The sequence below is a fragment of the Aptenodytes patagonicus genome, chromosome 10, assembly GCF_965638725.1.
Source record: "Aptenodytes patagonicus chromosome 10, bAptPat1.pri.cur, whole genome shotgun sequence".
Taxonomy (NCBI): domain Eukaryota; kingdom Metazoa; phylum Chordata; class Aves; order Sphenisciformes; family Spheniscidae; genus Aptenodytes; species Aptenodytes patagonicus.
The window spans coordinates 15,897,848-15,920,456 of record NC_134958.1 but is presented as its reverse complement, the minus strand read 5'-3'; the positions used below and the strand labels follow the sequence as shown (position 1 = coordinate 15,920,456).

At 40.8% G+C, this 22,609-nt stretch overlaps 1 long non-coding RNA gene across 1 annotated transcript; it reads right to left on the bottom strand.

The window, feature by feature from the left end:
* Positions 1–352: 352 nt before the first annotated feature.
* On the bottom strand, positions 353–22,388 carry LOC143165035 (uncharacterized). The gene is made up of 3 exons (XR_012996188.1): positions 22,330–22,388; positions 10,021–10,132; positions 353–2,127 (listed from the first exon to the last, which is right to left on the bottom strand). It is a non-coding gene; the product is annotated as an uncharacterized LOC143165035 (long non-coding RNA).
* Positions 22,389–22,609: the final 221 nt, after the last annotated feature.

Below are 22,609 nucleotides of genomic sequence, written 5' to 3'. Positions count from 1 at the left end.
GCCCCGGCACCCGCCTCAGCACCGGGCGCAGCGCCGGGACGCCCCAGCAGCGGGGGGATGGCGGCGGGGCCCGGCCTCAGCCCGGGGGCCGCCCGCACCGCCGCGCAGGAGCCTGGCGGGCGGGTGTCGGCGGCGCGGGGAGAAGCGGGACCCATCGGCCCCCGGCCGCTTAGGGATACCGCAACGGGCACCCAAAAACACGCACCGCACGGGAACGGACCCCTCCCCACCGCTCCCCAACTCATCCAAAGCGCCAGCACAAACCTCGACATGTAGCACTGATAGCAATGCACATGCCTCAAAATACCCAAAACACACTACCACGCTCACCCTGAATTCACATACCCTAAAATACGCCTAAATACTTTTAATAAATCAATATACAGTCTTACTTCGCAAAATAAAATTGCATATGAATTACATCAAGCTTTAAACATTCGTTAGCAGCTTCCTCAAATACATACAATCAAAACCGTAACATGTCAAAGCATAAAGATATGTATGTTAATGCAAGACAGACATTCAAATAAACTCTGCAGTTCTCCGAAACAAGTGATGCTAAAGGTGAATCTGCCCAGTGGTTTCCACGCAGGAGTGGGAACCAGCGTGCGAAGAACCTGTGCCCTCATTTGGGTCCTGCCACCGCTAGACAAATCATTCTTTTGTGCGCCACCTCCCTCCCCACAGAAGAGCTCTCCCAGCCTGTCCTGCTGGGAAGTTTATGTCGTGTTTGCCAGCTACTCAGATACACCAGCATAACAGCCTAACGAAAGTGCACGGCTGTTCCAAACGCCAAGGAGCACAGTCCCGGTGCACAGCCCGATGTGCAGCTGCACACACGTCTCTCAAGCCTGCAGAGCCCCCAGGTGGCACCTACTTGCCACCACCTGGGTCTCGGCCTGCACTTTTCTGACCCTAGCTACTAAGGGCTACCCACCCTTCTCTCTGGAAGTGAGAATTAAAAAATAATAATCTCTGCAGCTACTGGCGTATTATTCTTTCGGAGCAAGGTGACTTACAAAACACAAGGACAATGAAAAAGGATACTTTAAATCCTGGAGAACCTAAAACGCTCCAGGGACATAGTAAGCGCAGTGAGGAAAGGCACGCTGTGTGGAGGAGCGTTCATTCCTCACAGGCTGCTGCTTGGCAGTCCCCCAGGTTTGGAAAGCAGCAGGCTGTACAGAGGGCTCTGCAGCCCCATGCCCGTCCCTTCCAACTCAACTCTTCCCACCCTCAGACCCCGACTGTGACATCTTCCGGAGGAAGGGGAGGGCGATACCAAACTTACCACCCCCAGGCAAAGACAAACTGGAGATTCTGGAGCCTTAAAACATTCTCCTCTGTTTTTCTCCCGTATATGCCATGTACTGGATGATCATCTGGCCTTGTGATTCTATGAATATTCATATATTTGCCACTTAGAAATGCAGGAAGCAATTTGTATTAAAATATCAACACAATGACTTCCATTCTCTGTGCCCCTGAGGGACATAAATATGTACTTTTTCCCTTTGATGTATAAATGATACTTCACTTTAGAGGAGAGCACCCAGTGACAGAGATCATTATACGTTTCATGCAGAATGGCCTTTAACGTATTCTAGTTATAAGGAAGATCCCCTATTTACATACTGTGAAAATAGTGTTGTTTCTCTTGCAGCATTACTTTTTAACCAGTATTGGTACTCAGTACCGGTTAGTACAGCTGCAACACTGATAAGCATTGATTAGAAAACTGACTAGATCTAAAGAAGGTGGAAGCAATAATGCTAACAATTATTTGTACTGATGTGTAATTGTATTAAAATTAAAACTTAATTTCAAATACAATACTTTTTATTTGCCCTCTGACCTACGGTTTTAAGGGTCACATTCATAGGCTTTTATTTGCAGCTAGAAACTTTGAGTGGAAGATGATATATCCACATAATCCATGCCATAGGGTTTAAAGATACACAAAATACCATAAGATATTCCATTTGGTTCACAATGACACGTCACCTTCTCATGCAGATGCTGGCAGTAAGCACGCTCATTACCAAAAGTCATATCATAGCAGCCATCCTTCTGCATTACATCTCTACAGGTTGACTGTCCTCTTTGAAAAGCTTCATTTCCAGGCACCTGTAGAAAAATGACCAGAACGTAAATGCAGTTTCCAGAAATTATGCCAGACAACTTCGCAAGTACTCAAGGCCTCAGGGAAGGTATGCTTTGGCCCAAAATATACCACGAGTCTGACCTAAAGGAGATTGCTCTGGGGAGCCAAAATTGTAATGAGTTGGCCAACTCAGAAATTTCAAAAGAAACTCATGCAGGTAGCTTGAGTTGTGAAACAAATCAGTAACTATCACATCCTGCATTACAATAGAATTCTAAAAAGAGATTTAACCTAATGTTTCCCAGATACATCATCTGACACATTGGTCAGATTTGGCATCTTTAACCTACTCAGTTTTTAAGCCCTCTTCCTTTAAGACTGATCAGAATTAACATGTTTACTTGAAACATCGAGGCACGATATTCTATGTCCATGCAATATTGTCTTTCACCTATTCCCAGAATCTCCAACCCCTTTCTGAAGCTGCTACTTACTTAGTATCCTTTTCATCTCTGCCACTCTTCCTGTTCACTGCAAAGACAGGAGTTTAAAAAAAAAAAAAAAAAATGCATTGCATATCCTTATCCTGTCATAGTCATACAAAGAAAATTAAACAGAAAACAATGTGGTCAACATTAAAAAAAAAAAAAAAAACAACAAAAAAAACCCAAAACAAACTTTCTGCTTTTAGCTATTTAGAGATCTTTATGAGAAAATGTGACCGACTAAGACTTTATAAACATTTTAAAACACTTGAAGAAATAGGTATCTGAAACCTGGTTTGGACAATTACAACAGTTTTCCATTTGCAACAAAGAAAATATTTCCAGTTTCATTCCAGCTTCAATCCCTAGTTATGGTTCTTTCCTTACAAATGTGCAAATGCGGCAAACATACTGCACAAATCATACAGAAATTATAAACTTCCAGCTTTGCTGTGACACAACGGTCCCTTCCTTGTATATTACATAGAAGGCTGAAATGCCCCTGTGTTCTGCAACTGTTACACCCTTTTTTCTTTCACTTCTTTAAAAATAAAAGGTCTTCACTACCTAGGGAGCAATGGATCAGATGGACAGTACAGAAATATAGGAGCAATCATAAACACCAATCATTTTGCTAGTGATTTTGTGAGCAAGGACTCCAGCAATCAGGACTGGAGTCTTGAAGATGCTTTCCCAATCATATCATCACTGGTGAATTTTCTATCGAGATAAATGAATTTATTAGTCGTGTGGATAAATACCCTTTCCTTAGAGAAGTTGTGCAGTAGTGCAGGTAATAGGCAGGTAAACCCATGCACACAAAGTCATCGGTGAACTCCAGACTCTGACAGAGCATACAACACAACTGTAAATCTTTATGGTAACAGCCCTGACAGCTGATCTACCAACATCAATATGGTCAGCTACCAACCAGAGCAATCGGGGAATTGCTAGCTGCCAGATGGCGATGGCAACATTCTTCCGCATGCTTCAACAGGACCATGAAAATCAAGAATTGCATACAGGGCATAAAAAAATTAAGAGGAATATAAAAACCAAATCACTTGAGCACAAACCCCTGAAAATAATCACACTCACATGCTGTTTCCACAGCCTTCACGAATTGCTTTCCACCCACTCCTTAAAGGAAAAATATTTGATACAGCAGACAGCTGTTGTGCATTCAGGGATGTGAGAAAATGTATTCTGTATTACTATTTAATGTATCGTGCCTGTGAGAATAAAATCATTTAGCTTGCATGTCTCCTTTTGGTTTATTTATTCTTAAATTTACACACACTGAACTAATTCACCACCACCACCCAAACTGTACGAGTTCCTAGGGTGTTACCCGACAGAGCATTTGACCCAGGAGAGAGTTTTCACTGGAATGGCTCCTTTAAATCAACACGTATGTGCTCAGCCTGCATCCACAGCCACCAATTTATCCATGATAAATGCTATTGCTCAGCAAATCCATAGCCTTGGAGAGAAGTCAGCAAGCCTCCTTTCCTGCTCCAGTTTTGGGTTTTTTTACAACAAATTCCCACCCTCACCTAAACCACTGAATCCTTTCTACTGCTTCCAGTAGACTTCTCAGCACAGACAGCAATGCTCATTTGGAGTCAGCAGTAAGGAGAACACAACCTCGTTTCCTGCAACTAACATGGACAAAGCGATTCCATTTTCTCACTGACTTGTTCCTGGGGTCACCTGGAATCTGACTCAAGCCCATAAAAATTAATTAAAATATTTTTGTTGTCACGCATGAAACTTTTGCATGAAGCTCTTGAGGAGGCACTGTGTTCTTCCTAAAAAGCTATTCCTTCCAAAGCAGACTTTGGAAAAGTACCTTACAAATGAGCTTACAGCTATATTCCTATGACCAAGCCTCATGATTGCGCAGTGCTTGCTGTTATCAGTACAGCCCATCTTACAGATAACTGAATTTGCTGCCTCACTTGCTGCCTGCTATATTTACCTCACGGTAATTAAAATTATATAACATATATATTATGTAACTTATTCTACAATAGGAAATATTCAGAACATTTGCAGGAGGCTATCATGGTGAAACCTCTCACCAAACGGTATTACTTATGAGGGGACCAGAGAGAGCATGCAGGTTGAGTACTGTAAAGTCAAAACCTGTGGGACTGTGGGACCACTGACAGCTACACTCGTTACTGCTGCTGACAAAACGTTCGCCGACAAGTACTTCTAGCTAAGCGGGAAATAGGTAGAAGCTTTAGCTCGCCGCAAGGGACGATCTTCACAGGAGGAATTCTTACAAAAGCAGAAAGTTGACTGGGGCGAAGGAGGGGGGGGGGGGGGGGAAGGGCGATTAAAAGGAGAAACCGCGGCGGGAGGGCGCCATGGGAGGTGGCCTCTCCCGTCCCCGCTCACCGCAGCAGGGCCAGGCCCTGCACAGCGGGCCCTCCCGCCGGCCGTGACCACAGCCAGGGACCCCGGCAACGCCGCGCGGCGGGGCCGGCGCCCGCCGGGCAGGTCAACGCGGGAGGCGCGGCAAGGGCTGCCGAGAGGCGCGGCAAGTTGCGCCCGCACCGCCGGCGGGTCCCTCGGGCCGAGCCGCCACAGGGCTCCGCGAACCCCGCGCCGCTCCAGCCCGGCAGTGGAGCCGTGCGAGCAACGCGGCAGCGCCTCGGGGCGCGCAGAGCGCGGCCCGCCCCCAGCACCGCCCCGGACGCGCCGAGTCTCGCTTCCCCGGGGCCGGCCGGCGCGGGGAGGGCGAGGCGGGAGACTGAAGTTGGCCGTGCCCCCCCGGCCTGGCTCCGCGCGCACCGCCACACCTCGGCGGGGCGGCACCCTCCACCCGTCAGCGGCCCCGCTCGCCACCGCGGCGGCCGAAAGTTGTACGGGCCGAACAATGCGGAGAGGACTATTTGTCCTTCCGCCGGCCGGCTGTGACGGGAGGGGGAGGGGAGCGGCGGCGGAGGGGGTGGTGCGGGCCGCCGCCGAGCAGGCGGGAGGGGCCGGGGGCCGCTTCTCGCCTCAGGCTGCCGGGGCGGGGCTGGGCGGCTAACCCCTCCCCGGGGCCGGTTATGAAAGCCGAGGGAGCCCGGCCTAGCCCCGTCCTGTCCCGGGCCGCGCCGAGGGGCGTTGCAGGAACCGCGTTCAGGCGCGGAGCAGCGCCGCGTCCCGGCACCGCCGCCCTGCGCCTTCGCGGCTGGGCTCCTGCTGTAGGGCTGGCAGGGCGGCAGCACGCGAAATGGCTCGTCCCTGCGCGGAGGGAAGACGTCTAACGTCCTGTGTTCCGTGGCGCCGTCCTGCCGCCGCCTCAAGAAGCAAGCCCTGCTCCCCGCCCAGGAGCCCTCGGGCCCCGCGTCCGGCTCCCCGTCCGGAGTCAACCACGACCGCAAGGTCTCCATAGGAGCGCAGCGCAGCTCGCGGGCCGCGTGCGCCCTGGAACACTTCTGACCTTCCTGCTTGTAGTTCAAGAAATGAACCTGAACATCATCAGCGGCAAAGTAAACAGTTTAAATCAAAACGTGACCTTAAATTCACACAGGAGGTGGTTTGGGTACTTATTTTGTTTAAGCCAACCTTTAAGTTAACTAAAAACAAGTTTAAGCTAAGAGCAACACAATGTTTTCTTGCTTCTACAGTACCTTGCTACTTAAAGAGAAATAAGTAGTCACGGGAGATTTACACTAGCTTAATAAAATTAATCTAAAATTGTACTGTCTTCAAAAGTGACTTTAAGAAAATGAGTATGGTATAAAGCTTAGTTTAAAGAAACACCTAAACATATTCCTAAGTAAAACAAAATCAAAAGCAGATTGATATCCCTGGAGAAAAAAAGTTCCTCTTTTCAGTGCATCTCAACCTTTTTCTTCAGGAGCCCTCAGCGTGGCCACACCAATTCTTTCTACGAGGTGAATAACACCACGGCGATGAAGTATAGGAGAGAGCTAGTACCGCCGAGCAGGCAGGCTGTGGGGTGCAGCACGGCTCGCTACTGGAGGGACAGAGGCTGCTGGCAAAAAGTGCGGGCGCTGTGTTGCCGCACCACTTTGACATACTTCATTTTAAGAAAACTCATTTACAAACTCAGAAGACACAGATTACAACAAAGAATCACACAACTGAGATTATAAAAGGGAGTTATTTTCAGTGAGGAAATTAAATACAAAGTTTTAAGTTTCTTATGTAAACTACGTGCCCTTCACTACAAATTTTTATGATCAATTGCATCACGCAGTTCAACGTGAGCAGTTTTGAAATATCCCTAGGATAAGCATTACTGCTGAAAGCAATAGGGGCAAAGCATCTTTCACCAAAAAGGTCTCACTGAAAGATGTTGGCTAGATAGAATGGAGTTAATTTGCAGAGAGGATAAAGCAGGAGTATCACCATTTTGAGCCCAGTTTCCTAGGGAAATCACTTGCAGACAACTACACTGTGTTCATGTGGATTGATGCGTTTCCTTAATAAATCAGAACCTTATTTCCTAATTTCAGCCAAGGCAAATGAGATCACATCTACACACATTTAATGGGAACAGGGATTAAAGCAGAAAAAAAAAGGAGACCGTGTTGGTGCACCTACTGAAGAAAAGACTAGTTGAGGTCAATCCCTGTCAGCGAACAAAGAACCCAGACACAGGATGCAAAGCCAGGGGAAGGTAACTTTAGGTAGTTCCCCTTCTGGCAGAACAATTTCTGGTATTCTGCCTGCCACTGGAAGCTGGAACCAGCAATCTGTTTTCCACAGACCTTTTTGAACATTTCCCCATCTCCAAAGATTCACAGGAGCCAGGAAATAATTGCTTTAATGTAATCAAAAGCCATATAACCCACAGATAATGTTTCCCATTCTAAAATTGCTTGAAAGAATGTAACTGAAGTCTGACTACAGCTATTCATCAGCCAGTCCCAGATGGGCCTCTCATGCATGAGATTCCCACTGAACTCTAATTCCCTCCTTGGCACTGAAGGGAACAGGTTCTCTCCCTCACACAACTAATGGACCGTCAGATTATGCATTCTGGGGAACTAAGGGATGACAGAGAAGGCCAAATTTACAGAGGAAAATCACAGCTTTGAAGAACAGTAGGAACTCTTTACACCAAGCACATATAGAACTACACTTTAAATTACACTGAAAAAAAGTTTCATTTCTTAAATCAGTGGAGTGATAATACATTGGGGTTAGTATTGTCTTCTGTCATTGGTTTGGGGTCTTTTTAAGGTTTTAGGAAGAAAAAGAATTTTAAAGTTCTATTTTGAAGACTACTGCAGCCTCATCTTAGGAGGACTCTCATGTGAAGAAAATTGTGAATATTCAAGTATTTCCCTCCTCAGATGTTATCATGATGAGTTTGTCCAACAACATTATCTGCGGAGCACATCAGATTAATTTTCATTTGGGAATACAATTGTGGGTAGTCTTCTTGTCATGGTATTTATAGTTTCATTCTAATTAATATAAATATTTCTGTTAGAAATAAGGGACAGTCTTGCAAGTGCTCTGTTCATAGAACTATTGACTGACTACATTTAATGTTCTTTTTACATGAATCGTTTAGGATTGAGCTCCACAAAATACATCTCACCCCCCATAATTTGCCCTTATGTGGCTCCTATCATAGTAAAATCTGGAGGGGTTGACTCAATTATTGAAGATACTTGATTATCTAAGATCCAGAAAATCCTGGTTATCTGTCTCAGAGTGGAAAAAAACCAATTTCAGAAATAATACTGTGATAGGATTACTGTGTATAGCATATCGCTATTTTGACCATAAAGTGTTTCCATGACAGACATGCAAATATTCAAGGCCAGATGATTTCAACAATGGTACCCATGCTTTTGATGAACTAGTTTGCATTATCTCATCTGATCTCCTCTTTTATCACATGTAGATGAGACATCTTATGCATTCACATGGTTTTAACATTGTCACATGCAGATACTTATGGCAAGTACATAGTTTCCAGATGCTACAGAATAGTACAGCATCCTATTCAAGAATGTGTCCAACAAGAATTTTATGAGTTTGCACTCAAACTAGAAACTAACGTAGAAAATTCTGCATGTTATACCATGTAGTAGGTAGTTCCATACAGCTCTCAAGTCTAGAGCTAAAGTACACTTCAAAGAAAGTGAATTTCTTAGGTTTTAGTTTTACCTTTCTTTTTTGGGGGAGGGGTTTACTTTCTAAACAGCATATTTATGCTTTCAGTTCTTCTGTGCTTATACAGCTATAACTTCCAGAGCCATCATAAATCACAGGTAATCCTACCCTAGCTGCAGGTCCTGGAGAGCTGGCATGTGTCAAACAGGCTTCTGAATGAAATATGACCTTTAATCAAGTTTCAACAGCTTATAAGAGCAGAGAACATAAGAAAGGCCATGCTGCTCAGACCAAAGGTCCACCTAGCCCAGTAGCCTACCTCCAAAATAACAACCCAGTATAGTGTCTATTCTTTACAGTTTAATCTGTCATATGTTCTCAATGTAGTGACTATTCAGTGGGATTCTGGAGAGTGGAGATGGGTTTGGCCCTGTGCCTGTTCCTGGTATTGCATTGTTTCCAGAGTAATGAGGAAGAACAATCATTAGCCAATACAAGACACTCAGGAAAGTATGCAAGAACCAGGCATGAGCAGAGTCATCCTGTATCCGGCACATTCCCCCTCCCGCCAAGAAGAAATTTAAGAATTGCTCAACCAAGAAGTTGCATTTGATTATTGTTCTTAATGGCTATTGAGGGCTTATCCCTTATTAATTTCTTTGGTTCACATCGGACTGTCTTAACTACTCAGCAGTTGTACATGTAGAGATCATGAAAAAAGAGTCGGCAAGTAATGAAACTTTTTAATACTGTCAATGGGGCAAACATATTCCATGAGGGCAACCCCTTGAAAGTCAGTAAAGGAGATCCAAGTCTTGAGGGGGAAGACTTGTATTTGTTCTCCATCAAATACAGTGTAAATATATTGCCACTGAAAGAAAGCTCTAAGGGCCAAGTCCGATTTCTGATAAAATCTGAGATTTTAGTCAGTCACTTTACATTCCCTACATCACCTTATCTCTAGTTGTAAAATTAAGGTTTTACAATATGGAACATACTGTGATTAGCCCAGGGTTTCATGGTTAGTTTGCTACTATATGCAAACTGTTGCCTCTTGGTTGTTGGGCAGACCAAGCAGAATGGTTAAAGGTTAGCCTCTCTCTGCATTTGCCTTAGTAGGACTTGGGGTCTCCTACCCAGATTCTTATTTTCATGAAACTTGTAGCAATTTAGTATCTTTGAGTCAAGTACCCTCTATTAAATTGGATTAAAATTGGCAAATACATTTAAAAGTTATTGGAAAGACAGACAAACAGATGAACTGGTAGTGCAACCGCATAACCACATCTTCCATATAGAAAAAACAGAACAAAAGCAGTTATAAAAGGTACTTGCCATAATGTTCTGATTGAAGTCGATGGATATGAAGCTATTGGCTTCAAAGGAGGACCAAAGTATAGCCCATCTAGTGTCCCTTTGGTAATATTTCCAGCACAAACGTCACAGCCTGTCAAAATAATTCATATTACATGTGGAAATTTTTCATTATGTTCTGTAAGAAAAATTGTTATTTCAAAGTCGAGAGATTTTTCTTTCTAACATTGTTTTGTATTAATCCTCTCTTTTTCAAACTGCACAAAAAATTCAGATTAGTTGTATAGCTCAAGGCAATTCCAAAGTTTACATTCATTGTTGATGGTGATTGAAGTGATGGTTATTAGAGACCTGAGCAGCTGCATTGCCATCAGGGTCCTGGCTCAGAACTGAAAATTGAGGGGTTGCTGAGCCCAAGCTGAAGTTCAGAACATACTTTTATCTCTGGGAGGCAAGAATTATGGTACAGTTTGCAGATTTTTTTCAATGTCAGACTCAGTTTAAGGTTTTTGAAAGGCTACTGTTGCATAAATAAGTTTGTATACTGCCTTCCACTTCATAGCTTTAAATATTACAATCCCTGTTCTTATTTTTAATGTTAAGGAAAATATTTCAGCAGCACAAATAGAAGACTTGCAGCAGAATCTTGCCCTCCTGAGCCATCTCAAAGTTTTAGGTTTCTCTTCGTGGACCTATAATTTTCTCTCTGGGCTTTCAACTCTGCCAATAATCAAGTAACTTTGTATAGGTCAGTTTAATTTTCTTTATCTCAGTTGCCTCACATGTAAAATGAGAGTAGACAATAACCTCTCTTAAAGGGTTGCCAAGAGGAACTAAACTATAAGATCTTCAAATGAAACACATAGTAAAAAAAGGTTTTAAGTAATTTAACATTTAAGACTAGAAGTGGGTAATATTCTGCATACCTATATGACTGTATTTTAATTTTGGATTATAGGATAGATGTACAAAGAAAAAACCTTAGGTAATTTATATAAGCTATCACTAGGGTTATACTACCTTCATTTAAAAAAAAAATCTAATAATGTTCATCTAAAAACCCCGCATTATTGCTATTTCATACACAAAGACTTAAAGAGACACTGTCCTACAACTTCTTTAAATATCTTTTCAAACTTTATGAGAAATATATTTTAAAATTACTGCCTGTAGAAGTATTAGTAGAATGTAAACATATGACCTGCACTTCCTAACAGCTGCACAATACCTAAAAAATATCTTAAGATTCTATTACCTGTGAAAGCAAGGATTTTCTAAATAATTTTTTGTATACAGAGACCATAAATTTAACTTTCTATGTAAAATTCCACTCACCTAATTTCTCTGTTTCTCTGATCTGATGTTTTAAAATATGTATTAATTTCAATAGGAAACAGTTTCTATGGTTACACCTTCTACCTGATATTATAAAAACACTCTGAAACATATGTTGCAACTCAGTATCAATATAACCTTTAAAGTCTCCTTAAATCAAATAATGAAAGAGGAACTATTAGAATATCAGTTAAGTGAAACCTGCTTGTTGGGGGGAGGTGTTGTTTGTTGGGTATATTTGGTTTTATGCTGCAGCTGTGAATCTGTATATTGCATTTATGGTGGTTAAGATGGAATGGTAAAATAGCATGACGTATGTATATCTAAAAATAAAAGTGTTTTACTTCTTAGTCTGTGAGACAAGGCCATTTCTTAGACAACTCCAAACAAGCAGGAAAATTTCTTCGTAGTAAATTTTAAAGCTATTTGGGCATTTGTAGCTTATAAATAAAACAAAACATTATAGATGCTTACTATGAGTTGTTACTTATTTGCATTTCACATTTTCAGAATGTATTTTTCACCTCTCCATTATAGGATACGCAATACCCAAACAGGACAGTAGAGAGGTAAGAGATCCAGAATGGTAATATCTAGCATAGATACAAGCCTGGGAAGAAGGCCATAGAATAGGTAAAGCTTAACTTTGAAAAAGAGGTCTCCAACTTTTATTTTGCATAGGAGAGGCTTTATTTTGATTGATAAGCAAACAGTTTTAAGAAGCCTACAAGAGCTTTCTTGAAACGAAGAGTTTCCCGTGGGATTGCTTTTCAGACTACCAGTTAATGATAAACAGTAATACTTTGGTACATAAGCAAATCTAACTGCCATGACACAAGAGAATACCAGAACTGTTACCTTTATATCATGATATTCATGATATTGGTCTTGTGACCTGCTCAGTGCCACCTTCTTGGTCTGACTTAGCTTTGCTGTACCTAGGATAGCTGGTCATCCCCATATATCATTTGATTTGTTGACCTTCTGCGGTCCCTTCCAACGTGAATTATCCTACGATCTTGTGATCCTATGATTCTTCATATTAGTTGGTTTAACATTTCTTTTAAGCCCTCGCACCAGCAGAGAAATTGCACGTGAAAAACTGCTATAGGTACATACAACTTTCTCACAGAGGATGGAATGATAATGCCTCTGACCTACAGTCAGCCTTTAGAAAGGTTAGCAATGAAATATCACATAGTCTCTCAAATGTAGGAAAAAAAATCAAAACAATTTGTTTAGCATGATGTAAAGCCAAATTAAAACTAGGACAGAAAGCTTTTGGGGGAATAGACACATGGTAAATAAAAGTGGCTGCTGCCACTGCCACCCTGCAGGGCCTTACAAGATATCATGGAATGTGTCAATGTGAATTATTTTTATGAATTATTCCCATGGGCATTATGTACGTATTCTGTGAAGATTAAAAGGAGTTGTTTCTTTAGAGATACTACATTAAGAATCACCATAATGCTATAGCTTAATTTTATAAAATAAAAGATCCCACTCACTGAAAATAAATCAGTATAATAGAATAAATACTGTATACAAATTCCATCACGGAACAATTCACAAGGCTGAATACATTTTTTTAAAGCCAATGAAGTTAGAAATGAAAGAGATGAGGCAATGAACAAAAATATTTTCCAATTTTGAAGCAATATATTCTGAGACATATTTCCTGTATTGTAGGATTTAATTTTCTTAATTATATCTGTTAGCCCTTCAAGAACTTACAAAGTGGTTCCCACTGTTGCCCGCTTTTTTTTTTTTTAAAGAGGTTACCAGTCTGTCAACTGCCTGTAGAGGCACCAGTTTCAGAAGAATCTGTAACTTCAACCCACATTGAGCAAGACTATGATTATCTCAAAAAACATTATTTCCAGTGGGTTTTGTGTCTTTCTCATAATCCATACTGAAGGTCACACTACACTTGATACAGGCCAACTAACTATATAAGTTTCTATAACAATTAATCACAATAGAATAGAATATTTTTCTGTGCAGCACCATACAGAAGCTTCAAGAAGTGCACAGCCTATTTGTTTCAGCATCAGAAAGCGTTTAATGAATGGCCTCTAGAGCCTGCACTGATTCCCTTCTCGGTTCTGACTGTAGTTATGAAGTTTCCACCAGAGTACATGTATTTGTAACAGGCGCTGATTTTGATGTAGACAGTACTCCCTATACTTCTAGTCATTGCTGTCCGGTAAAACTATCACTGTGTGCAGGAAGAGTGTCAGAATTCTCTTTTGCTAAAACCTTCTAGGACTAGACTTGGCTGTTGACTATGGCTGATAGCCACGCTGAAGGGCTCAACTCTGAACTATGCTCACTTTGTCAGATACAACCTGAATATGTTTAAAGCTTTAGGCAATATAGAAGGTTTCACTCCTGTGCATGAGAGGACATGAAAATAATCCATGTTTCCACTTCATACATAAAGCAAATATCTACTTCTAAATAAAAAAGTATCTCATATAATTAATTCTGAAGATTATTAGTTCATTTAATTTTGTGTATATGTACATAACTATCATAATCTTTTCATACTTCTATATTTCTTTTTTTTCCTTCCTGTCTCATAGTGTGTTGTAATTAGGGTAGGCTCTTGGTTCTTAGGATTGTTTTGTCTTCATCATTAAATGCAAATTTTTGTGGCAGACCACTTACGCATGAGAATGTAACTGCACTTGTGCATTAGTTATATACATATATAGCTACATACGTATTTATACATAAATATGTTAACTGTAGCACAAGGTACTTGAAAAGACATATTGTAAAATAATTGTTAAAAAAATTATTCATTAAATCAAAATTTGTTTTCAACAGATGTCCCAGGTACTTACTTGAGTATAGAGTCTCTTTAATATAGACTTAGTTCTAGTTAAATGAGCTTCCTAAAAACACCCATGGACGCAAAAGCAAGAGAAATCAGGAAAATTGATTCCGTCACATTCTGGAGGTAGTTATAAAGCAATTTATCACTTATGAAAAGACTTCAAAAGCTCACGAGCATTTGGGGCACCATGTATCAGAAAGGAAGTCAAGTTCATAAATGACTCACCAAATGTTACAGGAGGAGGAGAATGATCCTGAGTATCTTAGAGAATGGTGATATATATCCAAAGGCTGTTCCAGAGTAACAAGGAATCTGGGCAATGGAAAGCATATGTAAGTGCTCTCCTGTTTTCTCTACATGTGTATTCTTTTTATGTTGCTAATGATAAAAAGACACTGGCTTAGAAATCATATTACAAAATCTGCATGATCTGTATCAGCACTCTGAGTGCAGTAATAAGCTCTCTTAGTAATTGCTTTGACCAGCCTCACCTGAGGTCTCCCCACACCTTTGACCAGTGACTCCATTTAAGCTCAGGTTGGGCCTTTCAGTCCCTTCCTGAGCTATGTCTTAGGTGTGCCTGCTGCTGATCCTGTTCCTGAAGTGCTGTAGTATATCCCTTGATGGACCTTGGACCCTGACTTGCCTGATGATCACTGGACCACTGGTAGGATGTGTTGCTATTGCCATCTTGCTCTGCTTGCCTGTCTCTGGTGCTGTGGGACTCTGTCCTGATGGTGAGGTCCTTGCCTAGTCTGGCTGTGGCCACCCCTTAGCTGCCAGCTCAACTTCCCTTAGGGAGCAACCTGCTCTTGCTGTTCCCCGACATTGTGCTTAAACTGCATCCCTAAAGAGAGACACTGTGAAAAGAATTCCCACAGTGTTAGAAGTGTGGAAACCTTGTAATTAAGTAACTGAAGTCTTCACTCATCTTATGATGGAAGGGTAAGCTGCAGCTGGACTGATGGGCCCTTTCTGGGCTCACAGTTTGTACCCAGTTTCTCAGGAACTCAGATAGCTTTGCAGTCTACACAGACCAGTGCAAAAGTACACAGTATGTGATACCACCCAAGTAGTTACTGTTGTAATAAATAGTGAGATATGACTTTTATATGAGACAACCATTATAATAAACACACACATGTCTATTTTATAATGTATTAAACTATAAGCAATGGGACAATTACTGGAAAACAATTACTGCAAGAAATGCGTTTCATGACTGAAGCCCATCTTGGCCATTAACTAAGTCTTGACCGTTACATTCCCATTTTGTTGCGAGAGAACAGAACAAATGTGGTTTTTTTATAAAACATGAAGCTCTCTGTACTACCTTTCAGAGATTTTCAAGCAGGATGACAGCTTACCTTGTCCATCCATTGCTCAATTTCAACTTCTAAAACATGTTTTAACGCATGAAGTACTAATCAAAATTTTTGCATCCATACAAAGTCAGTCTCACTGAGTCATTTATCAGTGAAGTGTTAGGAATGAGTCATCATTTTATGAGGTGCCATTTTTCTATAGTATATTAAATGCAAGAGCACGTCAAACATATTGCCACTAAGGTTTATTGTTAAGTCTGCCAAAAGCATTTTGTTCAAAGCTATGTTTGCTATATCTCATATAGCTTGAAGTCTAAAATGAGCTTCTTTGCTGCAGTCAACAGGAGAAAAGAATTCTTTCCCTGCTTCAACTCTCTGCCATGAGCAGCAATGGTGTCAGCATTCAACTATGCTACAAACATTAGTGGTGCTAATTTGCAACTATGCCTTGAGCAACTGTGGAGTTTCTTTGCCACTATACCTTCATCCCTAATGCAAGATTGATGAATGACGATGCTACATAGTTGGCCCTTCTCTAGTGGCCCCATCTCAGTCTCTCATTTACTGTACATTACAGCAAATGCATTCTCTTCTACAGGCTAAAAGGTTTAGATGTCTACCTGAATTTGTAGCCTATTCCAGGTACATATGCTTTACGTTAGGCAAGTGAGTATCGTATCTCACGTATGCGTGGTTGTGTATAGAATTAGTCACTTACTGAAGTGTTACTGGGAAAAAATATCACAGCAGCTAACATGGACATGAAAATATGACTAATCTGTTTTGGGTTTCAGTTACTTTAGTCCAGAAGGCTCTGTGTGGCTCTGTGTATCATTAAGAGCCTACTGTATAATTCAAACTCTTTCATCTAGAGAATAGCCTAAATAAGCAGTACAAGAACACAAGAAGCCTCTAATTTATGTAAGTGGTGATAATACTATAAGGCATTCCTTTGGTTTTGACCTTCATGCTCTGAAGTATGCAGGGTTTGTAAGTGGTGATACAACCATTACTTTTTCAGGCTTAATTTGAAATTACACACTACCCAGATCACATTGAAAGATCATGGGAGTCTGTATGTGAATATTATTGACAACTGAAAACCAGCTACAATCTTTTCATGCACCCTTCTGCAGCCCTCTCCAGTTGTGATTCATAAGACTCAATACAAGCTGTGTTTTCTAGAAAGGAGGACTTGATTGTAAATGTGTGTGTATTTGTCTAAGCCATAAAAATACTATGGAAGGAGAGGCCCAAGGCTAAAATAGCAGGTGTTTTCAAGCTAGAATTGAAATTAATTGGCAGCACTGCATGGGGGAAGCTTGCACAGTATCTTCCTGAACTCTGTTTGATTTAAGCAAGTGTTGGCAATCCTTATTTTCATGAAGTTAAGATTATCTATCAATTTTTTCCAATAAATTATAAAAAATACCACTTCTAATCAAGCCTTTTCATGTTAACAAAAAAAATTGCTGGGCTTCCTGACAGTTAGAAAAATCTGATAATTTCTTGGATACAAGCAAGAGTTAATATAAAGTTGCAGATCTTTTCTAAGTGTTTTGAGCAATGGCTTTATGATTGCAAAGTCTGTCAGGTTTTTTTAATGGCTTACATTTCAGTATCAGAACTATGGGTGGCATCAGGTGTCTAAGTTTTGCACCATTTAAACCTGGCAGCTGTTTAATTTACCTTCGTTGCACAATAAAACCTTCTTGGAATAAAAAGGGAAATTTTCAATAAGACTAGTCAGAGCAAGGTCACTAGATGCCACTTTAGCTGCACTACACAGTTCTTCATAGTGTTTCACTGAGTATAGGTAGCAACTTCAAAGGGACAGATTCTCTAGGTTTCTGAATTCTTTGTGCTCCTCAGCCAGTAAGGAAAGAGCAGAAACAGGGCTGGCAGCAAGCATAAAACGAGTGAAACAGGATGCAACAGCTCACCACCTATAACTGCCAATCTTAATGGAAGAGGTGACTACAGCACCCTAGGGTAGGGTGGTGAGGGTGACCCTAGTCCTCTGGGTCACTGCTAAGTAGGAAGGATTAGAACATTCCCCAGGTTGCTGGCATCTGTTATAGCCAAAGCATAACTACAACAGTAGATAATTTGTAGTACTCTTCCGATTCCTCTTGCCTCCCTCCCTAGCAGAAATTTGCTACAGCAAAGAATAATGTACCTATTTTAACAAGATTTCTTGCAGTTCTTGCACTAAGCAGAGCCTTTGTCCTGGCCACAGGGAAGGTTACTGTCTGGGCTGATTGCTCTCTTTCATGCTACTCTTCATGAGTTGTTGATTTACTAGAGGCACTGCTAAGCAGTGCTCAGGATGGTCAGCATGAAGGTTCTTCCTGTAATCATGACTGAAGGTTTACCCCACCATTTCTTACCTAGTTTATGTCATTCTGGAGGTAGATTGTATTTCCAGGTGCTATTAAACAACTACATTTCAAAAGTATCAGGAATGTATCTTTCCTTTTTTTAAGCAGAGCATGGCCTGACTCTTCTCAGTGGTGCTCAGTGACAGGACAATAGGCAGTGGGCACAAACTGAAACACATTAAATTCCATCTAAATGTAAGAAAACACTTTACTGTGAGGGTAACTGAATGCTGGAATAGATTGTTGAGGGTGATTGTGGAGTCTCCATTCTTGGAGACATGGGCCTGGGCAACCTGCTCTAGCTGACCCCGCTTGAGCAGGAGCGTTGGGCTATATACAATTTAGGTATCTTCCAATCTTAGCTATTCTGTGATTCTGTAATTAGACCACCTTCTTTAATGCAGCCATCATATGATTTATGCCTTTTACTTTGAGATTGGATGACTGTAATTGACTCCACAGGGCAAGGCCTCATGACCACTGAGAGTATGAAGCTGTTAGAGATTCATAGCCTAATGGTGAAAACGAGATACCTAAAATAAAACAAATCACATTAGTGTTTCATGTCTATCCTGACTTGGGTGTGTTTGAGGAGGAATCTGAAAGAGTTGGGCTGACTACATGTCACCATCCTGGAATTGCCCTAAATGAGAGACCACATCTCTCCTTCTCTGTTCCGCACAGTGAGCAGCAGAGGTGACCGAGCTAGCTGCCGTGCCACTGGCAGAAATGTCTGCCAGCATCTCTTCTCACTGCTGCATCTTCCCCTCCGGTCTTGAAAAAGCAGGTGTTGTTAACTCAAGCTAGTCTATAAAGCTGCAGGAGTTTCACAGGAGAGAGAGATTGCTGAGAAGATTCTCTTTGGAATTAGCAGGGTGTTTTTACTCTTTCAAATGTTCTGAGGACAAGCACTATCTGCTGCTTGCTGCATAGCGTTTGTAGGCATTACTGGTTTACGAAAGGGTAATTTTAAAGAATGAGAAAGATCACAAGTGTTCTGGTTGAAAATGTTCTTTGTCTTTGTACATTCCAAATAAACAGAGTTTAAAATGCAGCTTCCTTAGACTCTGTTTTCTCCCCGTAAATGTTAGAGATTAAGTGTCATTCAGATGTGTTGGAATATTCCCCCCTGTTCAAAAGCTACCCATACAGAAATGCTTGGCTTCCCTTCAAATGGAACAGTATAAAAAGAAAGAACTGCTGAGCACATGAGTTAGCAACAGTTGCACTTTAAAATAATTGATACTTTAAGATCACTAGGGGACCGAGTTTATGCTTGTGAAAATGGAACAACAGGTACAGCAGAGAGGCCAGGGAAATCAGGTTTATACCATGACTAGTTGGACTCATGAAATGTGATTAGATTATTAGCAATAAAACTTGCACAGATCATGGAGTTAAACATATTTGTACAGAGAGGCCCCAGCTGTACTGGCTTGGAGGAGTGCACTTGTTTAACAAAGAATTTGCAAACAAAAAAGCTCACTTAAAAAGGTAGATGCAGAAAACGAGAGATTTTGATGTTATGCTTCCAAACGTGAGCAGAATGTGATTTTTTTTTTTAGCTTTTAAATATGCTTTTCAAATTCCTTTCAGTGGATAGCGGTTCTAAAAAAAACCAAACAAACAATTTTTAAGCAAATAACTGATCAGTAATTTTTAATGTTATTCCTATGACATTGGAACTAATTGTATGTATTACCTATTTCAAATGTTAGAGCCTTAATAAAAACTCAGTATGTATTTAGCCAGCCCTATCAGTATGAAGTTACATGAGGCATTAATATACCAAGACACCCCCCCCTTCCCTATACCACCAGAAAAATGATCCCCTTTCTTATCTTTTCAGTATAGCAAGCTCTTTCATCCATTTCTTTTACAAGCTGCTGTTGCCACTATTTCCATTCATGAGCCTTGACAGCTGGCTCAAGTCGATGGCCACACTTCCACTGACTGCTGTAGAGTAACTGCCAAACCTGTTTCATTCTGTAAGACTGGTGTTATCTGTAACTCCCCATTTCTGAATTTGCTCCCAATATGTATATCATTTCATTATGTATATGTTATTGTGGAAATGCTACATGTGTAAAATGTGGAGAGAAAAAAAAGCTTTGTTTTCTTTTTTGCTCTTTTGCTGAAATAGTCAAATCTTTAGGAGTTAATGCACAGCAGAACTCCTTTGCACAGCATGACTAAAACAGGTAAAAAGGACTATGTTTTAAAAGTAAACTTTTCTACTACAAAAAAGGAGGAAAAAGAGTTGAGGATGCTAATCAAACAGTAGAAAAAGTCCTTAAGGAAGTATGATGGTGTTGAATGTGTGATACAGGCCAGTTTTTGACTGAGGAAAGAACAGTCGTGTTAGTTAAAACACACAAGGTGTGGGCCCAGAAGCAGCGATTATTGGCAAGTTATTGTGTTTTGCAGACAATAGGAAGCAGGGTTTTAACTGGCCATCTGGTCTGCACTCTCTAGCTACAGCTGTGTTAGCCAGCTTAGAGGAGGAGCTGCAGCTGTGTAATGAATACATACAGTGTAGGAGGGTGTGATATTTATGGCAAAGATAAGAATTGATGAAAAAGTAGGACTGGACATGCTTTAGGTTTAAGATGTCATTTCAAATCCTGCTGTCTATGATTTAATGCTGGACATTTCCTTAGAATATTCAGAGACTTGAAATAAGAGATCTGATTCAGAACTTTGCTGTAGTGTGCATAAATATAAATGTTAGGGATTAGTATACAGTTGCCCAGGTCCAATTGTTCTAAACATAGTTATACAAGCACAGAATTTTTCTGCCAAGCAGAATGATCAGATGTCTTTGGTTTGATAGCTTAGTATCTAAAAATTAGGAATTTCTTTTAGATAGCTTGGACCTCTGAACACCTTGAGCACAATTCATTTTATGTTATTCATGGCAATAAATCAGACTCAGAATTAGAGATGGTCTGAGTAGAACAACAAATTGTCATCACGACATCTTCACTGATGTAACTTGTTGGTATTTACATTTTAGTAGAAAAAATGATTTTTTTTTTAAATGGGACTCTTTTACATTTACATAAATATATATATACAGCAGATGTTAAACACATTCTACTTACTGTCCCTTCTACAGAGATGGTGAATAAATAATTTGAATGTAACTGTGTAAAGAGATACCATTCTCTAGAGGACATTATTTAGCTGCCACAGGTAAAGCTATTTGCGATGGCTTATATAGTGGTAGAGAAGTATTAACCTGCCCACCAGTTACTAGCAGACAGGAGCTAACATGCGGTTGCCACAGCACACTGTACCAGCAAGAAGTTAGCCTGTAACCAGGTGGAAAAAGAATTGCCAGCAAGATTTCCTCATTTTTGCCTTGTAAAAGAAATGTACGTTGGATGGTAGGGACTGCCTTGGAAAAAAATATTCAGCTAGAAGCCCTTGAATAGGGAATTAGTCACATTCCTGGTTGCTTTTCCTGTGCCCAGGAGAGTTTGTGACAAGCACAGACAAGTGTGAAAAGCTTTGATAATAAATCCAGAGATAACATTCATCTGAAGGGTTGGTGTCCCTAGAGCATGGAGGGTGTTATTCTCTAGTATTCCTTAAAACACTCAAAGCAAATGGGTATTATTCTGCCTATAAAGACATTCTCAGAAACTTAATTCTATTAAGTGCTACTGCCTTAAGTACTATAAGAGAGTCAACACCTCATGCCTTCAAGAAAAAAATGGGCCGCAGTAAATCCTTAGATATAAGGGTGGACGTAAGTAGCTGGCATTTGTTTCTAATTTGTGTTTCTTATTTCATTGCAAATTTTAATTCATCTCTTCCAAATGAATATGGAACATTTCATTTGCTGATCTTTTGCATTAATGTGGTCAATATAATTGGAGCTGAAGTGAGCTGTTTGCCAGACTTTCTAACTGCTGCCAAGAAAAACTTGGGTGTCATTTTAGAAAAATCCATGGGTGGAGGAGGAGGAGATCATGACCATCTGTCTATGCATCAAAGGCTAAATCATTATAGGGGAAAAATAACTTCTCTGTTGTGTTTGCCAGCCATGTTCCCCTTTAAAGTAAGTTCAGTTAGTAAATTTCGAAGATAAACATTTTCAAAATTGTCCTGTGGGCTCAAACATTTCTTGGAAGGAAGTTTGGGGAAAAATTTAAAGGACAAAACTGCACAATTTGGAAGTGAATGAGATAGCAGGAGGGTAACATTAGAGGAAAAGTATACAGTCTCCCTGGAATCTTCCCAAATGCTTTCTGTTGCATCCCTTTCAGTTCCAGGATCTAACAAGTATATAGAAAAGGAAGCACATAGTCTCTTAATTGTCCTGCAGACAAATTACACACATTCCATGCCCCATAGCATTTACAGACTTCTTGACTTAACATTTAACAAAGGGACAATAGACTAACAGCATTTGAGAGACATGAGAGTAAATACGCACCTGGATCTACTTGAGCCTTAGAACTTCTGTTGTCAGTCAAGATAATAGTCTGAAAATTAAACATTCTGCAAAAAAATTGCATAGAGAAGAGGGGCATTATCTATTTTTTATTTAATGCACTGCAAAGTTAAGATCTTGGCATCATGCTGAAATCCATCCTAAGGAGCTAAGCTATGAATGTCTCTGAAAAGCCATCAGTCCTTCAAACCAGGAGTCACTATTGCAGGAGTGCTGTGGGCTCCTTTATCAGTAGTCACTGTGACATAAAGGTCTCTATGAT